Below are 12,282 nucleotides of genomic sequence, written 5' to 3'. Positions count from 1 at the left end.
TTGGATGCAATAGTCCTAGGACCTGATTGATGTTAATTAATAGGTTATTATGCATGAAATGAATAATATTCCTTCAATGGCGGTATAATAAATTCCTAAGAGTTGGTAGGAATGTAGTAGGTGTCATTCAATCATAGATAGATGGATCTGGCACTCCTTACTAATATATGTTTATTTGTATTCCACCCTCTTCCTATCCATGTATCACTGTTTTGGCCAAACCTAGAGCTGGATCTCAGCACCTGGGAACCACCTGCCAGCTTCATTGGAACCAGGCCGCCATGCTCACACTCATCCATTCATGAATTGGGCTTGTTAAACCCTGAGTTCACAGCCTAGCACTACCAAAAATTTAATGTTGGAGTAAGAAGCCAAGTGTGACACATGTTTTTCTTTTCTGTGAGAGTCCTGGGTGTCAGGCATGATGGAGAACATATTTACAAATCTGGATGCTGTGATAGGATGTAAACAATGTAATAAATGGTAGAGGGATCTTCAGAGACAATGAAATAAATGCTAAATAAATGAATAAACAAGTAATAAAATGAATAACCACACCCAACAAAATATGGTCTGACTATTTGTATGAAAGTATAAATCCTATCTTTAGAAGGGATATAAGGAGTATATTTTCCAGCCCTGAGGCTTGAATTCAGGCCTAGGGAACAGGTTTGACTTTCTTGTCTTCAAGCATGTTCAGATTCCCTTCTGTCACAGTGCTGGATATTTACCCAGACCTTGAGTTCAAATCCCAGGCCTGGCAGAAAAAATGTCATGAATTGCAAACCAGTGAGCTAAATATATATTTTTTTTAATTGAGGGCTATTGGAGAAGCAATAGTCCCGCACAGCAACATAGGCCTACAGTTCGAATACAGTCATGCCACTTCCAGATGGTCAGAGATCTTAAGAAATTTGCTCCCATCCACAGGAATAATGATGGAATGTTATCAATGTCACAGTTGAATACATGCTCATGAATGATACTTGTACATAATTAGACTTCAAGATTTCAGTTGCCTGATTGATTTTAATATATTATGAAACATTAAAAGAATATTATTTCTCACAGAGAAGCAATAATTTCAGGACACTGATTTACTTAATACTTTATTAAAGATAAAAATAATAACTTTTATTTATTTATTTTTGTGGATCCTGGGGCCTGAACTCTGGGCCTGGGTGCTCTTCAGCTCAAGGCTAGTGCCCTATCCCATGGTTTCCCTTATTTGCAATAACTAGTATATGTCTGAGTCAAGCAGAAAAAGGTCAGATAAGGTGATGTTAGGGAAATGAACCCTAAGATATGTACTCAAATTTTTTTCTTTCATGTGATTGTTTCTAACACATTTATAAGATTGTTTCTTTATTGCTTTGTATGTATCTCCCCCACAGTATAACCCCTGCTTTCACTGTATTTGATGTCAGTATAATTTGTGGAGGGGAAGGGGAAAAACAAATCGTTTAAATAGGGATACAGGTGGACCCATTGCAACAAAGATGTACAAGTCGTTATGTCGAAAACAAACTTTACAGCTTTGGTGGGTGGTGGGGTGAGGGAGCAGGGAGGATTGGGTGGTGGGGCAGAGGGGAGGATGGGAAGAGATGGGAAGGGGAAACAAAGGAGGAGGCTACAATGCTTGATAAAAAATGTACTCATTATCTTGCCCATGTAATTGTAACCCCCTGTACATTATTTTCATAATAAAAAATAAAAAATTAGATAATAAAAAATAATATTAATTACATGGAGGCATAATAAATACCCAAGATTTGGTAGGAATGTAGTATACATAACTGAAGAATTGATAGACATCTCTGGCACTCTGTAAAGATATATGTATTTATTAGTGTACTACAATCTGCGTGTCAATCTGTTCTTATTTTGTCAACACCTGGTGCCCAATCTCAGATCCTGGGAACTGCCAATCAGCTCAATTATTTCCAGGATGGCATGCTGACACACATGCATTCATGAATTTGGCAGTGTAGACCTTGAGTTCAGATGCCATCATGCCCAAACAATGAATCAGGGAGTGAGAAACTGATGGTGACACATGTTTTACTTTTCTGTGAAAATCCTGGGTGTCAGTAAAAGTGGAATATATATGCAGATCTATATCCTATTTAATCAATGTAACCAATGTTCTATGTGCCATATTAGTCATTAAAATAAACAGTCAATACATGTTGGGTCTTTGTTTGCCCCCCAAAGATGGATGGGGCCCAAGGAAAGGTAAGTGTGCCACTTGCCCGTTCCCCAGTCTCCCTTAGCCAGGGAGAAATTCAGAGTGAGGAGTCAAGTCAAGCAAGAACTCGTTTATTACCACACAGCAAGCACCTTTTAAAGGGTAAAATTGAGAGGCATGGAAGGGGAGGGAAAGGAACCAACCAATCACTGTAAAGGTCACACCCTAACATGCACCTAAGCTTTATCCAATCAGATTTTAAGGTAAACAATTGGGCTTTGCCCACTCAACTTCCTCTCAGCACCATCATTGCTGCCCATGTGCCCCCAAAACACATGAATAAAACAAAAATAAAATGAATAACTACACTGAATGCAATATGGAGTCAACCTATGTATGTAAATATAAATCATATATTTAAAATGTACACAAATAGGATGTATTCTAGTATGGGGATCGATTTCAGACCTAAAGAACAGACATGAATTTCTTGACATCAATGCTAGCTTCCCCTTTCAACACAGTGCAACAGAGTTACCCAGACCATGAGTTCCATTCCCAGTCCTAGCAGAAAAAATGGCACCTTTATACTATGTGACGCCCAATTCTTAGGTATTTCATTATGCTTCCATTTAATGAACGTGATTGTTTAAATGCTTCATAAAGTATTGATTAAAATCGATCAGTGTCCTATATATAATTGTGTATAATTTTATTCTAGAATTATTTAAGAGCTACCCGTTCAATCATAACATACATCATGTTCCATTAGTATTCATATAGCTAGGAATGAGTTTCTAAGGATCTCTTTCCATTTGGAGGTGGCAAGAACAGGATTCGAACTGTGGTCTCCAGCTCCCACCATTTTAACTCGAGGATAGGAAACTCACTGGTCTGTTCTAGAATTGCAAGACCAATGATTCAGCAGGCACCAGTGGCTCTCAGCGATCCGTATTGATGTTTACAAGGCTGTGATAGGAGGATCATAGTCAATTTCACACTAGGCAGGGAAGTCCTTGAGATCCCTGCCCAACTTCAGTGCCAACAAAGCCAGAAGTAGAGCTGTGTAGCTCCAGTGGTAGAGGGATAGCCCTGATTAAAAGCAGCACACACACACACACACACACACACACACACACACACACACACACACACACACACACACACAATCTGCAGTCTAATCATCTATTTATATATTGGCCATTCCTAGGGTTTGATCTCAGGTCCTCAAATTTGTCCGCCAACTTCTCTTGCATCAGACTGGTGTGCTAACATTTACCCACTCATGAAGTGAGCCTGCTGGGCCCTGAGTTCAACTCACAGAACTGCCAAAAACTTAATCCTGGTGGAAAGCCAATTTTCCCACTTGGTTTCTTTATCGGTGAAATTAATGAGACTCAGGAATGATGTAGAATGCATAGGCAAATCTATGTCTTATGTAATAGGATGCAAAAAATATTTTATGTGTAATCATATTCACTAAAATATATAAGAAACAAAACACAAAATAAAATGTATACACTAACTGCAATATGCAGTAAAAATGTGTAGGTCAATAAAATTCATGTACTTAAAATATATACGAATATTATTTTTTCGAGTGCTAGGACTTGAATTCAGGCCCTAGAAACAGGCCTGACTTTCTTGTCTTCCAGAATGATGATCTTCCCCACCCCACACAGTGCTGAATATTTACCCAGACCCTGAGTTCAAATACCAGGCCTGGCAGAAAAAATGGCATGAATTCCAAGCCATGGAGCCTCATAATTTTTAAAACATTTTTAATGTATGTATGTATGTATGTATGTATGTATGTATGTATGTATGTATGTATGTATGTATGTATGTATGTATGAATGTATGTATGTATTTTTATTTTGTCAACCACCGGGCTTGAACTCAGCTCATGGCAATTCTGCCTCAGCTTTTATCACTCTAGGCTGGGTGCAGCCACTGGACCCACAGCCGAACCTGGGTTCCTGGGACCCAAAGGCTGACAAGAAAAAAAATAATTAATGCGACACAGAAAAAAAAAAAAACTGGCAACTTGCAGATGGCTACCGGTTTTACATTTGTTCTCTTTGCTAGGTGACCATCCTGTGTCTGAGTAACCCAGTTGAAGAATGTTGGTAACTTGGCATTGCTGAAGGCTGGCGGGCTACCAGGGAAGCCATAGGCCAACATGGCAATATAGGCCCTGTGTTTGAAGCCGGGTCCTGACCCCTACCAATGGAGGGAGATCCTAAGTGTCCCATTCCTATTCATAGGAATACCAATGGAAGATTATGAATGGCAAGGTTGAAGTAGTTGTTTCTGAATACTACTATATAAATAGAGTGATTTTAGGAGGCCAATGGACTTTAATGAATACTTTTGACACATTCAAATAATACTATTAATTACATGGACACAATAATTTCAGGGTAGTTGTTGATTTAATCAATAATTAAGGATGAAAACAATATTAATTACATGGAGGTATACTAAATACCAAAAATTGATAAGAATGTAGCCTATATAACTGAATAATGTATAGACATCTCTGGCACTCTATAAAAATCAATAATTATTTTTGTACTACCATCTGCATGTCAATCTGTTCTAATTTTGTCAACTCCTAGAGTTGGATCTCAAGTTCTGGAAATACTTGTCAGCTCAATATGCCTCAGGCTGGCATGCTAACACTCATCCATTCATGAATTGAGCCTTGTAGGCTGTGATTTTAGATGCCAGCACTCACAAAAATTGAATCGTGGAGTAAGAAGCCCATGGAGACACATGTTTTCCTTTTCTGTGAAAGTCCTGGGTATCAGGTGTGAAGTTTCATACATAGGAAAATCTATATCCTATGTAATAAATGTAATAAATATTTCATTTGTAATAACAGTCAATAAAATAAGTGGTAAATAAATGAATAAAACAAAAAATAAAATGAATAAGTATACTAAGCACAATATGGCGTCAACATATGGGGTTTGATTTCAGGGCCTGGGAAGTGCCTGGCAGCTGAATTGGCTAGAGACTGCTGTGTTGACAGTCAGCCATTCATGAAACGAGCCTTCTAGGCCCTGAGTTAGATCCCACCACTGCCAAAAAAATGTAATCTTGGAGTGAGAAGCCGAGCGTGACACATGTTTTCTTTTTCTTTGAAAGTGCTCAGTGACAGGTAGGATATATAATTCAGATGCAAATCTATATGATATGTAAAAGGATGTCATAAATTTAAATAATGTCATAGGTGGAAGAATTTTCACTACAATAAATGAAAAACAGATTATTAGTGAATAATTCTAGGATAAAATTAGACACAAAATTATAGGATGTAAATTAAATTTAATATTTTATTAAGTATTACCAGTATAAAAATTGCATGGAAACATAAATACCTAATAATTCATAGCAACAACATGATGAATAATTCAATAATGTACAGACATCTGTCCCATTCTATAAAATATGAAATTATTTGTATGGATGTATGTACATATGTGATAAACAATAATAGGATATTGAGTAATTTAGTTAATGCTTTATTAATTGTTAACTGGGACACATCATAAAAATGGAGACATAATTTAATAAGTAATAATTGGTAGTAATATCTATAAATTAATAATATACAGACATCTTTCTGTGTATATAATGCTTATATATATCTATCTTTGTCTATTCATACCTCGTTCACTCCTGGGGCTCGGTGGTTAAGTGCTCACCTAGTGAGCATGAAGCCCTGGGTTTGATTCTTCAGTGCCACATAAACAGAATACCCGGAAGTTCTGCTGTCTTTCAATCAATTGAGTTTTACCCTTGAGTACAAATGCTTAGGTATAGTGTCAAAGCCCTTACTCAAGCCCCAGGACTGCCACCAAAAAAAGGTACAATGTTCTAACTGCAACTACAAATACCACATGACAGAGCAAGCTAGGAGTCTGGTGCTGACAGCTGTCACCTAACCTGACTTAGCCAGATATAAACTGCTGCAACCCAGCTCCATGGGTTACCTCCATCATCCTGCCTTCCCCTGGCTTACCCCTCATATCCTGGCTGCTCTGGGGCTTTAAAACCTGGCGGGAAGTCTGCTAGACTCTGAAATATGTCTCGAAGTGTTAGAGTTCTAGCCTTGTACAAATGTTATTAGAACTATAATATCCCCAAGCTTTATGCTCAAGGTACATGACTAACCCCCCCCCAAAAAAAATAAAACATTCCACTAAACACTTAGGTGTGAACTTGTGTGGTTTGTGAAATGTTCCTCAAAGAATGGTGATATTGATTATAGCACCCTAAGTCTAATGACAGCTTGAGGAACAGAGCTATGTGCTGAGTCCTCCATAGGGTACTCTGTGATGAATCCTGCCCATGATGCTATGTGCCAAGTCCTTCACAAGGTGCAGTGTGCTGAGTCCTGCATTGGTGCTGGGTTCTGAGTCTTTCACAGGATGCTGTGTGTTGAGTCATGCAAGGAGCTCCATGTGCTGTGTCCTTCACCAGGTGTATTCTTTCATTGGGTCCTTGCAAGATCTCCCCACTGAGATGATTATGCAGACAAGAATATTGAGGCTCAGATATGTCTCCATGGCAGGGACAAAATTATGTATTACTGAAGACTAGAGCGTTGTCTACTACAGACAATATTATTTTGTTTTGTTTTTTCTCAGTCATGAACATTGAACTAGGGGCCTAAGCTCTCACTCTTACCTCTTGGGCTCATCACTAGCACTCTACCACATGGAGCCCTGGACCCCCTTGCAGCAGAGGCCACAGCCTAGGGGTCTATAACTGAGGTCTCTCATCCTGCCTTCTCAGGAAGCTAAGATCTGAGGATCTGGGTTCCAAATTATGCCAGACACAAAACTTCCCATGAGCCTATTATCTCCAGTTCACTACCAAGAAACCTGAAGTGGAAGCTAGGTGCTTGTCACTCATGCCTGTCACCTACCTACTCAAGAGTATGAGATCTGAGGAGCAAAGTTCAAAGCCAGCCTGGACAGGAGAGTCCTTGAGACACTTAGCTCCAATGGACCACAAGAAAAACTGAAGTGGCTTTTGGCTCAAGTGGTAGAACACAAGACTTGAGCTGAAGAGCTGAAGAACAGCACCCAGGCCCTGACATCAACTATTACAATAATGAAAAAAGAAAGAAACAAACTAACAAACCTGAAGTATAGGGCTGAACAAACCTGAATTATGGGTCAATAATGTTTCTTTCTTGCTTCTATAGTTCAAGAACTCTAAGAACACTTAGAGTGCAAGTACTTCTCATCAACAAGGGAAACACAGGAAGCTCTTGAACATCTGACCTTTCAGAAATGGAAGTTAGAGTGGCAAAGACTTTTCTTCCCTGGCTGGATTCACCCTGTGATCCTCAGACCTCATCCTCCTGAGCTAGGATGACGGGCCTGAAATACTGGTGTTCTGCTAGGTTCAGAACTGTAATGACCTTGACAATACAAGTCAGCTGCTTATCACAAAGGGTTTGGGGAGCATATTAAGCTTTTCAACATTGGATCTTTCAGAACCCTGTAGGACACAAGATTACAATGCTAGAGTCTGAGAGGCTGGGCATATGGATGTGTTACACTTGAACCTTAAGCTCTGACTCGAATTCTGGTATACATCATTGTTCATTTTCCAAAGGATGTTCTCATAATTAGCAAATAGGAAAAGTACCTCGATTAATCCTCACTTTTTTCCCTATGGTGTGTCTTGAACTCAAGCCTGGGCACTATCCCTTAGACCCTCAGGTCAAGGCGAACACTCTATCACTTGAGCCACAGTGTCACATGGGGTCTGTTCTTGGTTCACTGAAGATGAGAGTCTAACAGGCTTTCCTTGATGAGGCTGTCATTGATCTGTGGTCTTCAGCTCTCAGCCTCCTGAGAAGCTAGAGTTCCATGTGTGAGCCACTGACATTTCGTCTCTTGTTTTTGGCAGTCCTTGGGATTGATCTTAGGGCCTGAGTACTGTCTCTTAGCTACTTTTTCTCAAGGTTAGTCATTTGGGCAACTCCACAGTTTCTGGCTTTTTCTGAGTATGTGGCACTGAGGATTAAACCCTGGCATTCATGCATGCTAAGCGAGCACTTTACCACTAAACCACATTTCTAGCACCACTCTTACAATTTTATCCCTCACTTGCCTATCCTCAGGAAAAGGTTTCTGACTATAAATCAGTTAAAGAAATCCCAAAAGGAAGATGTCCAAAGATTCTACAAAGCTCATACTTGGGAGAAACTCTAAACATGTGAAGACTGTGACAAATGCTTCCATTTAATTATGTATTATGTTTCAACACTTAATAAAATATTAATAAAATAAGTCAATATCCTAAATTATTGTATAGAATTTTATTATAGATGTGCAAATTGTAATAAATATTATGTGTATAACAATACTAAATACAACAATCAATCAATAAATGAATAAAAGAAAAACAAAATACAAAATCAATAATAAAAATCATAATATAAAATTAGCATACATATTTAAGTGTATATCATATATTAAACATGTATAGAAACATTTTTTCCATTGCAGAACCTTCATTCAGGCCCTGAGAACTCTAGCCTGAATTTCTTTGCCTCAAGGACAGTGAGCTTCGCCTTCACCCATGGTATAAAAGAGTTACCTGGACTGTGTTCTCAAATCCTAGTAATGGCATAAATACCGGCCCTAGTTCCAAGACAGTGACTTCTTTTTTTTTAATGGAAGCAGTTATGTTTACTCAGTTCCATATTGAACATTAAAAAAAAAGCAATGTGGAATTTGTAGAGCTATTCAGACATCCTTTCCTTACCTCTAAAGTGCTTCTCTGAGAACGACATTGTTTCTCTTTTTTTGTGCTTTTTTATTGCCAAAGTGTTTTACAGAGGGGTTACAGTTACAGGAGCAAGGTAATGAGTACATTTCCTATTGAACATTGTTGACTCTTCTTTGTTTTCCCCCTACCATCCCTTCCCTCCCATCTCCACATCTACCTCCCCCTGCCGAGGTCAGTGACTTAGTTTTTCTTTTGTGGTTGGCACAGGGTTTGAACTCAAGTAGTGGCAACTCTTCCCTCACATTGCTACAAATTTACCAACACCCTGAGTTCAAATCCCAGGCTAGGAAAGAAAACTGGCAGAAATTCCAAACCAGGGAGCTTTATTATTTTATTTAGTTAAATAATTAAATTTTATTTATTTATTTATTTTTTAGCCATCCATTTATAATAATTCCTCAAGAGTAAACATTTGTTCATCAAAGTAGGCTATGATTTCTATGACCATCAATCCCAATATTTTATGCCATAATGTCATCCTAGCCCAACAATTTCCAACTTGTAACGTGCACCTTAAAATTCCCTAAATTCACATCATGACAAGCATATAACTTTTGTAAAAAAAAATACTACACTTCTGCTAATGTGAAGCCCTTCGTATTGTGGAAATAACATTACACTAAACTTTGCTGCATCATTTTCCACCAAGTCTTATTCTTGAGATCAGAACACTTGCAAATAATATTTATAGTTATATATTTTATCTATCATAGATATTCAGGAGATCTGAATGTCTGAATATTAAGATCTGAAGATTATGGTTCAAAGCCCACCCAGGCAGGAAGGTTCCTTAGATTCTTATCTCCAATAAACTGCTCACGAAAAGCCTGACGCAAGTGGCACTGAGGTTCAAGTGGTAAAGTAATAGCCTTGAGCAAAAACAGGCTCAGGGACAGTGGCCAGGCCTACAAGTTAAGCCTTGGGACAAACCAAACAACAAAAACAAAATAAAAACAAACCCTAAACCTCGCATTTTTCTCATTGTATACAGAGGTATATAATTAAGGAAATTTCTTCCTGTGTTATGTATAGGTAGAAGAAAAAAGATGTCACATATTTACTCTATTCATACCATGTTACACCAGAATCTCCAAAATTTGCTCTCCATCTAAATTTATAAATTAATAGCATCAATTTGTTGGCAACTTTTTCTAGATTATTCACATTATCATGTTACTTATGAACTGTTGGAATTAACTTATAACTACGTTCTAATTATACCTCACTTGAAAGAATATTTTAGGCAAATAGAATGCCAGATTCATTTGTGAATTTGTAAATTATATCTTCTACTTAAAAAGAATTTTGTAGTAACCTATAGAATATTAAAATACAAACAAAAATATTTATTTTAAAGCTAAATTCTAATTTAGCCAGCTCTCCACAATCCTACATTAAACGAACATTCTTATTTCTCTAGGCTTAAGCTTTTGTAATCCTTCATCGTTTCTTTGGACTCTAACAGAATGATACATACTTTTTCAAATTTTTGGTGGGGAATCATGAGCTTTTTTGTATTTAGTAATTTTATGTTTTGAAGAGAGCATTTAAAACACAGCTGAGGTTTATATATGAGTGGCATTTCAATAGGAAACTTGACTTCTCAAACCATAATGACGAAATTAGCCCAAACTTCCAACTGTGTATTCCTTTCTTGTTTATTTTTTATTCCTTTCTTGGTTTGTTTTATTGAGACAAAATTATATGATCTAGTCCAGTGAAAGTGTCATTATGTAATTGCACTCTGTAATCACCTGTCTTAGTCTGAATGCTAGAATTCCTGGCTTGTATCACATTGTCCTACAATAGTTTGTTATTTTTTTTATTTAATCTAGATACAGACTAGCAATTCTGAACTTCTCCAATAATATTTTGCACTAGACTGATGGCTCAGACTGTTCATGTACTATTTTCAAAGATGTTCTAACATTTGACACAGGATATGAATATTTTCACCTGAAGGGGTCTCTGATTCATTCCTCCCTGGATCCGATCCCTTTATTAATGATCACTTGACTTTCTTACTATCTCTATTCCCACCTATGTAATATTCTCAATATTTTTGGGGGAAATTTCACTTGAGTACTTTTTAATATTAAAAATTATCACTCAAGTGTAGTCTTATAGGATATATTTTCTATTATTTTTAACTTTTCTACACAATCTAAGAATTGTTTCATATGTGTGTTTGAATATATAAGTGCCTCTGTGTATATGTGCGTGTTTGTATGTATATATGTATGCAAAAATCTCAAGGTCTTATTAAGCAATCTTGCTCATAACTAGTATTCCATCACTTGCGCCATTCTTCCAGTGCATCTATTGGCTGGTTAATTATAGATAGTGTCTCAAGACTGTTCAGCCCAGGTAGGATGCAAACTGAACTTCCCAGACTTCTTTACATTCTTAGGTTTTATTTCTCCAGGAGTATCAACTTTTGAACTACAAACATTTTTGTATCTGTGGCCCAGATTTTTAACTCGAGTGCATATAAAGTTAGATGAACATACACATTACATATGCTGAGTGTACACTCTTTGAAAATGTTATCCTAATCAGGGTGCCAGTGGCTCACACCTGTAATCCTAGCTAATCAGGAGGCTGAGATCTGAGGATTGCAGTTCAAATCCAGCATGAGTAGGAACGTTTCTGAGGCACTTATCTCTAATTCACCACCAGAAAACTTGAAGTGGTGCTGAGGCTCACGAGGTAGAGCAAAAGCTTTGAGCTGAAAAGTAGAGGGACAGTTCCCAGGCCCAGAGTTCAGGCCCCACTACCATCAAAAAAAAAAAAAAAGAAAAAGAAAAAGAAATGTGATCTTAGCCACCAGTTCGTTGGTAGCATAATTCCTGCTCTCTCAATATGGCCTTTTTTTTTTTTTATCAGTTAAGTGCATGGTCTTATATCTGACGAGCTTGGAGCCAGAATTATTCTTCCATTCTACTTTTTACAAATTTGCATGATTAGCTACCATGATTTAGAGCCAGTAGAAGAAAGAGAGTGGCCTCATCCTTCATGTTCCACTTAGGAGTAATGATTTATCTGTATCACTCCCATAGGTCTACATACTGGCCTTGGCTTTATTGTTTCAAAGTTGTCTTATTTGCAGAGTCTTCTATAGTGTATTGAACCATTATACTTAAACACAGAACTTATCTTTCTCCTATTCCTATTGTTTCTCCTTCTGTTAACTTATGTACACTTGGGTAATGATGCACAACACAAACATTGACAAACAAATGTTTCTGAGAACCTTCTTCCCACTTAAAATTGGT

Source organism: Dipodomys merriami, unplaced genomic scaffold (assembly GCF_024711535.1).
Source record: "Dipodomys merriami isolate MVZ:Mamm:240054 unplaced genomic scaffold, mDipMer1.0.p SCAF_925, whole genome shotgun sequence".
Taxonomy (NCBI): Eukaryota; Metazoa; Chordata; class Mammalia; order Rodentia; family Heteromyidae; genus Dipodomys; species Dipodomys merriami.
This window is presented reverse-complemented; position numbering follows the sequence as displayed.